This window comes from Asparagus officinalis, chromosome 8 (assembly GCF_001876935.1).
Source record: "Asparagus officinalis chromosome 8, Aspof.V1, whole genome shotgun sequence".
Lineage (NCBI taxonomy): Eukaryota > Viridiplantae > Streptophyta > Magnoliopsida > Asparagales > Asparagaceae > Asparagus > Asparagus officinalis.
Window position 1 is genome coordinate 25,889,199 of NC_033801.1, and position 10,276 is coordinate 25,899,474.

The 10,276-nt window shown below is 41.3% G+C and overlaps 1 pseudogene; it reads left to right on the plus strand.

The window, feature by feature from the left end:
• Positions 1-10,065, plus strand: part of LOC109821024 — a 14,122-nt pseudogene extending 4,057 nt beyond the window's left edge.

Here is a 10,276-nt window from a genome sequence, read left to right on the forward strand (position 1 = left end):
TATTTCATGAATTTTTGGTTGTTAGGTATGATACTGAAAGCAGTGTCAGAGTTGTTACCACATGGAAGGATGATTTTTAACATTTTGAACAAGTAGTAAGTTGATCTAGTTTTAATTGGTTATTATTTAGCAAACCTTTCTATTTCTTTGAAAAATAGTTAAGTTGTGATAACTTATATATCAATGTTTTCTATGAACAAACCGTGAGAAGTTTGGTGAAGAACAGGTGTTGGAAGAGCTCATGGTTCTGTTTGGGAGCTGCGCAATCGACCGCGGTGCAAGGCCGGTCGACCGCGATTGTGCAAGGATCCAGGATTTGTGCCTAGACTTGGCGTGGTCGACCGCCAGACCCTGTAGGCGATTTATGGTCACTGTCGTTGGATCGCGGTCGACCGCGAGATTGGGGGCGGTCGACCGCCAATCGGGTCAAAGCCCAGTTTTGATTTTCTGTTCTTATTTGGTTTTGGTGTTTGTATAAATACCAATACACGTTCTAGGGTTTCTTAAGGAAAGAGTTTGGGATATTTGGAGCACAGAAAAGAGGTATTTTCTGAGCTATTTGATTAGGGCTTATTTGGAGAGATTAAGAGCTTTGTTGGTGAGATTAGTTTATTCCTTCGAGTGATTTGTAATCTCAAGTTGCACTCTTCTTTGCTAATAGTAAAAACCTCATCCCCTTCTTGGCCCGTGGACGTAAGCAATTGCCGAACCACGTTAAAATTGGTGTTTTGTTTATGCATTGATTTTGGTTGGTTTTGACCCTCTTTGATCGATGTTTGGTTTGGTTCTTCGACGCGGTTTTCAACAACAATTGGTATCAGAGCTCGGGCTACACTTGGGCTATTTGGAGGAGTAGATCGATTTGAGAAGCTCGTCTAGGATTTCAGTTAGTGAGAAATGTTAGATCTTTTTGGTAAAACTTCTTTCTTTTTTCAGTTTTGGATCTATTCTTCGTTTGTTTCCGCACTGGTTGTTGGTGTGTTGAGGATGGCTGAGAAAGAGGGAGTTGGGGGTGGTTCTTCAGGTGTGAAGACTGTCCAAAGTTTGAGTATCCACTTGATGAAGATTGACGTGGAGAAGTTCAAGGACACTAATAATTTTGGACTTTGGCGATGCAAAGTCTTGGATGCGCTCAATGCGCAGAATTTAGAAGATACGTTAGAGTTGGACGGGAAACCGAACAACATTGATGAGAAGGTTTTAAAAAAGATGAATCAGATAGCGTGTGGTGTGATTAGGTCTTGTCTCACTCAAGATCTAAAATATGATGTGATGAATGAGACTTCAGCTAAGAAGATTTGGGAAGTCCTAGAGAGCAAGTACTGTCGAAAATCGCTTGCATTTGAAGAGGAGTCTTTATCGCTTCTAATTGAAGAAGGGGACATCCATTAGTGATCACATGAACCACTACACGAAGATTCTTGCATATTTGATGAATGTAGATGTCATTGTTGAAGATGAGAACAAGGCGTTGCTATTGTTGAGTTCCTTGCCCGACGAGGAATATAAGACGTTTGTCCTTACTCTTATTAATGGGAAGGCATCTCTTTCATATAGTGAGGTCACCGCTGCATTAGTGAATTACCAACTTAGGAAGAAGGACAAGGTGACTTCTATTGAGCCGATAGCGGGGGCATTGGTTGTAAGAGCAAATGGTCCAAACTGAGGTAAAAGGTCACAGTCTAGAGGGACACATCTTGGGATTCGTAGGAATCAGTGTGGTTTTTGTAAAGAAGGTGGACATTAGAAAGCTGAATGCCCAAAGTTGAATGATCAAGCCGGGAAGAATAAGGGAAAATCTATTCAGGCTTCAGAGGTGAATGTTGTCAAGACTAGTGGCAACGATTCAGATTCTTCGGGCTACTCATTATCTGCACTGCTGTCAGTTTGTGTTGCCTACTCTACAGAGTGAATGTTAGACTCATGTGCTACATACCATATTTGCCCTAGTAGGGATCTGTTTTCCAGTTTTTAGGAGTTGGAAGAGAGGATTTTGTGCTCATGGGTAATGATCATGAATGCACTATTGGTGGTATTGGCACTGTTCGGATTAGGATGAGTGACAGAGTGATTCGGGAGTTGGTTAGAGTGAGGTTCATTCCTCAGTTGAAGAAGAACGTCATTTCACTTAGAGCTTTAGAGGCAGCAGGTTATAGGGTGACCTTGGTGGATGCACGTTTGAAGGTTATATTTGGGTCCATGATTGTGATGAAGGGCGTCAGAAGGAGTAACTTATACTATTTGCTTGGGAGCATGGTGATTAAAAGAGCGCTGACAACTTCTTGGCTAGAATGTGGCATTGTTTGGTGCTGAGATATATGATTGGTGATGCTGTGCATAGGTTGTTGAGGAGTGCTTTGACCTACAGATGGAAGTCCTTTTAGTACATTGGGATGAGCAAGACCGTGGTGGAGTTAGGCACTTCTATCCATCGAGCGAGGGGTCTTTTAGGAGGTGTTCAGTCAGGCATTTGGGGGCCTTCCAAGGAGGCATCATTAGGAGGTAATCGTTTTGTAGTTTCCGCAGTTGGTGATTGTTTTAGGCATTATTGGGTCGCGACCAGTTCCCGTTGGTGTAAAGTCTTAAAAGTCAACAACAATTGGAAGAAGTGTATTGGCAGAAAGGTAACTCGTTATTCTAGCTTTAGTAGGGGTCCTTTCTTGCGTTTGTGCCGAGCTCATGGCAACTTGAAACACTTTATTGATATGAAGACTTTGGGGCGATGAGATGAGATGACAGTTTCGATGGGTCGTTCCTTTCTGGAGGAGGATCATCGTTGGTTGTCGAGCATTGGTTCTGGTTCTAGAGTTTCGACATATTTGGATCATCTTAGTCATAGGTCACCGACTGCTGCATTAGGAGTTATTGGATCTTGTGGAGCTGCTTCAGATTTTGGTTGGCATCAGATATTTGGTTACCCAGTATTTGGTCACATCGAGGATGTGAGATTTGATCTGATTGCGTGTTTGGGATTCGGAGGCTCATTTGATTATCGTTTGAGAGCTTCTAATTTTGTTCTGAACAGGAATGTCACTTTTGACTCTTAGCAGGTGGAGAGTGTTTATCGGGTCATTTGGATATCATAGCAGGTGAAGGATGATGCTACTTCACGTTGGGTGGAACTTATTCCACATACTTCAGATCATACCGCGTCATTTGGGATTCCAGCTGAGGTGGCACAGGTTAGGGATCATTTGATTTTGAATACAGATGATAGATTGGTTTTGGATTTGGTTGCAGCTGGTGGACATGATTTGGATACGACCATTGGTTCACCTCAGATGGAGGTGTTTGATTTGTATCAGTTTGGGGCCGCTATCAGTTACAGATCCATTGGTGATATTTGGGAAGAGTTACAGACTTTTCTATTTGATTGAGGGTCTTTAAAGGCCGTTTGGGTGAACTATATGAATGCTTGATTCCTTGGGCAAGAGGATACATAGGCAGTCTTTATGATGCAGCCGATTTGGTGAGTAGATACCGACGTTTGAGTGAGTGGTCGTACTCCCGTTTGGGTCTCGACTTGTTGAGGATTGTGAAGCAGCAAGTGAGGTATTTGGTTTGGTTGGTGTCGACTTAGTTTTGGTAGAAACTTCGCCGAGGTGAAGAATTGAAGAAACCGCAAGAAGTTTGGTGAAGAATAGGTGTTGGAAGAGCTCAGGGTTCTGTTTGGGAGCTGCGCGGTCGACCGCGGTGCAAGGCCGGTCGACCGCGATCGTGCACGGATCCATTAGTAAGTTTTTATTGGCATTTAAATCGAATTAGATTAGCATAAACACTATTCACCTCCCCTCTAGGGTTCTTTCCTAGTGGTATTAAGGACCGCCAATCGGGTCAAAGCCCTGTTTTGATTTCCTGTTCTTATTTGGTTTTGGTGTTTGTATAAATACCAATACACGTTCTAGGGTTTCTTAAGGCAAGAGTTTGGGATATTTGAAGCACAGAAAAGAGATATTTTCTGAGCTATTGGATTAGGGTTTATTTGGAGAGATTAAGAGCTTTGTTGGTGAGATTAGTTTGTTCATTCGAGTGATTTGTAATATCAAGTTGTACTCTTCTTCTCTATTAGTGAAAACCACATCCCCTTCTTGGCCCGTTGACGTAGGCAATTGCCGAATCACGTTAAAATTGGTGTTTTGTTTGTGCATTGATTTTGGTTGGTTTTGACCCTCTTTTATCGGCGTTTAGTTTGGTTCCTCGACACGGTTTTCAACAACATTCTACAATGCAGCAAATTATTCCGGATGCAATTGGCATGGAAGCATAAGACAGCTTCACCGTTGGCGGACTCGTTGGCGTTTCGTAAGGTAAAAGCTAATTCATTTTCTGTCTCATACAGAAATATGCGTTCAAAAAATTACCATCATTCTTTTTCTCAAAAAACTTGATCGGTTTATTTGCTAATTGTTCATTCAGGTCAATGCTAGGCTAGGAGGCCGTATTCGCTTGATAATATCTGGCAGCGCCCCAATGAGTAAAGACACTGAAGATTTCATGAGAGTTACTACTTGTGCTTTTTATTTCATTCAAGGCTAAAGTAATATATAGCAATTTGCTTAGAGCACTAGATTAGTTTTAATGATTTTTCTTACAAATTTAGAAAATGCCGCATAAATATAGCTATTTGAGATTCTAAGCAGGTGACAATCATGAGCACGGCATGACATCAAAAATGACGCATGCTATAATGAACAAAATAAAATACAAACAGAAAATGCCGCAGAAAATTGTTTTGTAGCGTTTTAATCTAAAAGAACTGGCCAAATTTGAGACGCGAGTCCAGACATATTAAATATGTATACATTTAATTAATTTTTCCGATGTAGGACGAGATATCACCTCATGACACTCCACTAAATAAAATTCGCACTTAACCGAAGGGATGCGAGACACTAGCGACAGTATTTATATTTGCTCAGGATTTACCGAGTCATCTGGATTGGTTTCGGTTGGATTCCCGGATGAGACGTCCTTGACTGGGGCAGTCGGCGTTCCTTTCACATACTGTGATATTAGACTCGAAGAAGTGCCTGAAATGGGGTACGATCCACTGGCGACGCCGTCGCGGGGTGAAGTTTGTGTCAGAGAGGAAAAATATTTTTCCTAGACATGTTAGTACAAAACAGCTTTGTCCAAACAGTTATTACAACCGTTTGGACAAATTAAAATAGCCCAAACGGATTTAACCGTTTGGAAAAATAAGTCAAAACGGTTAAAATCGTTTGGGCTGTTAAAAAATCTCAAACGGCTAAACCATACGGTTTTAACAGTTTGGATATCTCACCTTAAACGGTTAAAACCGTTTGGGAGTTTTTATTAGTTTTTAAAAATAAATAAATAAATAAATAAAATCTTTTTTTCTTCGTTCCCCCCAAAATTTTCATCCCAGCGCCAAAAAATCTTCCCCAAAATTTTCATCACCGCACTCTCAAATCCCTAACCCCCTCGTCAGACCGTGTCGAAAATCCCTCATCCGACCCCGTNCGCCGGCAACGCACCTCATCTTCGGTTGCCGGGGGCTCCCTCATCTTCGCCGCGGACCATCGTACCCCCTCCTCCTCTCTCATCTTCGTCGGTGCTCCTCCGCCTCATCCTCTTCCGCCTCCATCATTTCCATCGGCGCCCTCGTGTTGCTAGTCTTCGTCGGGCCTGTCGCTTCTCCGCCTTCTCCTCCACCGCCTCCACTGCCTCTTCCTCAGGTCACCCCTTCTCCTCTGTAAATTAGTATCATCTACTCTTTATGAAACCCTAAACCCTAATTAGTATTATTTAAGGTAACATCTCTATATCTGCTCCCTCTCTTCAAAAAATCTCACCGGAGAAGGTAAAATTCCTAACTCTTACCTTCAAATTTCTATTTTTTTGAGCTGAAAAAGCAGGGTTAGAAGCCCTGCTCATATAAGGATTTTATTAATAAACAAAAACATCACAACTAGTTGAAGAGCCACTTAGGGTGAAGCAGGTAAGGAGCGGACCTATGTCGTCACCTAGCAAACTGGACCCACAGCGGAACTTCATCTAGACGGCACAGATTACATACTTACATACTAGAGTTCGCTAAACACATACTTAGAAACATAACAGCTTAGATTAGGGGACAAAACATCAACAGATAACCATCAAAGGGTAATGGATCTTCACCAGCAAAATAGTGAATAGAGAAAGTTTAGAGGGCATGGGGGAAGTTGTCCCCAGTGGCGTCAGCACTCTTGTTTGCAAGCTCCTGAAGTCCAATGCTTAAAGCAGCCCTGCGAAGTCTTCTTTCCAACCTCTCATCCGCAGCACCTGCCCAAAATATAGTATATCTCCCTATATTAGAAGCAGTTAGTAGAGGATCAGGTTGATCATCCTTAAAAATGAGTACATTTCTACTAAACCAAATCCACCAACAAGTACAAGGCAACAGAATCTTCCAAATAATTTTAGCATCCTTGCTAAGAAGGGTGGATTTATGAAAAAATATCACTCCTCAACCGTCTGAGGCCAACTGTTTGTGGGAATAGAGGGGAAGATGTATGACCAGATAGCTCGTGCAAATGGGCATTTGATAAACAGATGATCGTGAGTTTCAACACCAGATAGACAGAAGGAGCATCTTGGATCACCTGTCCAGCCCTTAATAATCAAATTTGCCTTCGTATTTAACTTCTTATTTGTGATGATCCAGAATAGAACTTTAACCTTATTAGGGATGGAAGATCTCCAAATCATGCTATAGAACTTGGATTTAATACCCCCTGAGTTGACAAGGGAATAGTATGATTTAACTGAGTAAATCCCCGATGGAAGAAGGGTCCACAAAAGCTCGTCTGGAGCAGAAGAGATATTGATATTTGAAGAAGTTAAATGAGTAAGGAGAAGGTTTTGATCAGACCTTTCTGAAGGCGATATACCTCTTCTGATAAGGGGATGCCAGTTCCATGAATGGTTGATCATTCTGCCCTGAGACCTGATACAACAGTACTGAGATAGGGCTAACTGATAAGCTTTTGGAAATAGGCTGCTGAGGGAGTTTGTCCCAGACCATTTGTCGTGCCAAAAGCTACCAGTTTTGCCATCCCCAGTTTTCCATTTAACCAAGCTGAAAAAAGTGGAGTTGATGGAGGATAAGTCTTGAATGAACCTTGAAGCCGAGCACTTTGGGGGATGAGCAAAGGGATTTGAACCATCTTTGGAGTAGACAGAGAAAACCATTTTACTAATGAGGGACTTTCTTTCAAAGAGTCTCCACAACCATTTAGATAGGAGGGCTCTGTTGAAAGTTTCGATGTCAAGGACCCCCAGACCTCCTTCAGCTTTTGACTTGCATACTTTCCTCCAACTAATTAAGCATTTAATACTCGAGTGAGAGTGATTACCATTCCATAGAAAGTTTCTTCTGATTCTGTCTATGGCCTTTATAAGCCACTACGGCAGCTTAAAAAATGACATGTAGTAAAGAGGAAGAGAAGATATGACTGAATTTAGGAGAGTTAACCTTCCACCAATAGAAAGAGATTTGTTTTTCCATAGCGAAAGCTTCTTGTTGAAGGATTCTAAAAGAGGTTGCCACTCTCTTTTGGAAAGAGATCCTCTTTTGAGAGGGAGACCCAGGTATGAGAACGGGAGAGTGCCAACAGAGCATTTGAGGATCTCAGCTAGCATTTTGCCTTTGAGAGGAGTTTTACCAAGGTAAAATAGGTGTGATTTGAGGGGGTTAACACACAGGCTAGAAATGTTTGCGAAGATAGTGAGAATAGTTTTAAGAGTAACCATGTCAGAGGGGGTAGCCCTAGAGAATATAATGGTATCATCCGCAAACTGGATAGACCTGATATTATTGAGCTGCCCTTTCAGATTTAGATCAGATAAATCCCCCGATAGAGCACTACAATTTAGCAATTTGCTGAGAACATCTGCCACCAACAAGAATAGCAGTGGGGATAGAGGATCGCCTTGTTTGAGGCCCCTAAAGCATCGGAAGAATTTGGTAGGGGAGCCATTTACTAAAACAGCTGATTTAGAGGAGGATAGGATGATGTGGATCTAGAGGCACCACTTGGGACCAAAACCTCTAGCTTTTAGAAGAGACTGAAGGAAGGACCAATTGACACAATCGAAAGCCTTGTAGAAATCAACCTTAAATGCACATATCTCCTTTTTCCCCGAGGAGCAGAAGTTTATCATCTCATGGCCTAGAAGAAAGGAGTCTAAAGATGATTTTCCAGATTGAAAAGCTGATTGGGAATTGTCAATAAGGAGGTGAAGAACTTTTCTAAGTCTATTTGCCAGGATCTTTGAGAAAATCTTACAAGAGCTATTAATGAGACTGATAGGCCGAAAGTCCTTGGGTGAGAGGGCACCCTTTTTCTTGGGGATAAGGCAAATGTGTGAGAAATTGTTGTTGTGTAACAGATGAGGTTGGGAATATAGACCTTGGATGATTGATCGCCAGATGTTTGAATTGACGTGTCTGCTGATTGGTTTTAGATTCATATGAATTCAACCTTTTGGTCGATTATCGACAAATTGATGCCCATTTTTCTGCAATTGATAGCAGAGATCAGTGAGGGAAATGGTTGGGAGAACTCTAGGGCTAATTGCTTTGTTCGATGTCGACGTGACCCTCACCGTTCCAAGAAATGTACAAAAAGTTTCATTTTTTTACTTATTTGATAAATCTTTGTCAAATCAAGTCTTTTTGGATCGGGTCTCAATGTTTCTTCATGGAGAAATGGCTTCTAGATTTGAAATTTGTTTAAGAGTATTAGTAAAGCCTGCAGCCTTTTTGATTCAAACTCTTATATATTTTTTGTTGGAAAAATTTGCAAAATAGACCTATTTTGCTAATTATTTAGCAAAACAGACTGTTTTGCTAAATATTTAGCAAAATAGACATCTTTTTGGCCAACAGGCCAAAAAGATGTCGATTTTGCAAAACAGACCATTCGAAACATATCGAACAGAACGACAGAGACTGAAAAACATTACAGGGTTTGGCTAGTCGACCGCTCGACCGCCGCGCCAATCGCGGTCGACCGCGAAAAGTCCAGAGACTTTTCCAGCTTGCGTGCACGTTTGCGGTCGACCGTCGCGCCACTCGCGGTCGACCGCTGGAAGTCCAAATATGTTTTCTGCCGTTTTTTCTGTATTCTCTTCAGGTTTCACACGCGTAAAAAAAAACATTACATATTTCAGAAAAGTAGCAACAAAATACTTATTGTTACTGTTTCAGGTGACATCGGAGAGATGAGCCCTGAAGGGGTGTTAAGGATTATCGACAGAAAGAAGAACATGTTTAAGCTTTCTCAAGGGGAATATGTTGCAGCTGAATATCTCGAGCAAATTGTACTGTTTCCCTCCGATAATCGAAGATGTAAGCCTCTTGTTGTCCAAATTATATGCCAAAAAAAAAAAAAAAAATCTTGTTTGGCAATAACTTGTGACATGTCCGCAGATTTGGGTATATGGGGATAGCTTGAAATCTACGTTGGCCGCAGTTGTGTCACCAAAATTAAGATAATACTAAGAAATGGGGGGGCGATGAATGGTCACAAGGGTTCATTCATGAAACTTTGCGCACTCGAGGAACTGAAACATTATATTCTCCAAGAGTTGAGGGCAAATGCTGACAAAAATAAGGTATTGATCCTTAAAATGTTTGAGGCATGTAGAAAGTTAATGGATATTTACTGATTTTTTTCGTAACTATCTCTTAATTTGGTAGTAGACCCACATCTTATCTCTGGATCAACCTTATGAATCTATGACTAGTTTCTCATGGCGATAACTCGCTATGTTTGATCCATCACCTTGTTTTCAGCTGAGAGGGTTTGAACGCATTAGAGGGATTGTTGTGGATGCTCAACCCTTTGACGTAGAAAGAGATCTAGTTACTCCTACAATGAAGAAGAAAAGGCCCCAAATGTTGAAATATTATCAGGTGAATGTCCTTAATTCAAGCGAACAGCCACATTTTTCATGCTTGCTAACAATACCAAGTGATGCTCAAATGGAAAGCCTTACATATTATTGCAGGCGGATATCGAAAGAGTTTATAAGAATTTGTCAGAAGGGAAAATATGAGAGGCTTTGAGCGTATTGATGCAGCGTATGGTTTATTGCATTTTCCACTAAAAAATAAACTGAAGCAATATTTCAAGAAGATTAGCTTCGTGGTTTTGTGAAGATTGCATTTGAGCTATGTTGTGTACTTTAAAGAAGATTGTGGATCTCAAGCATTTGTTAGGGGCTGTTTTTTTTTTTTTTTGAGAGAGAAAGGTGGGGAAAGCTTGCC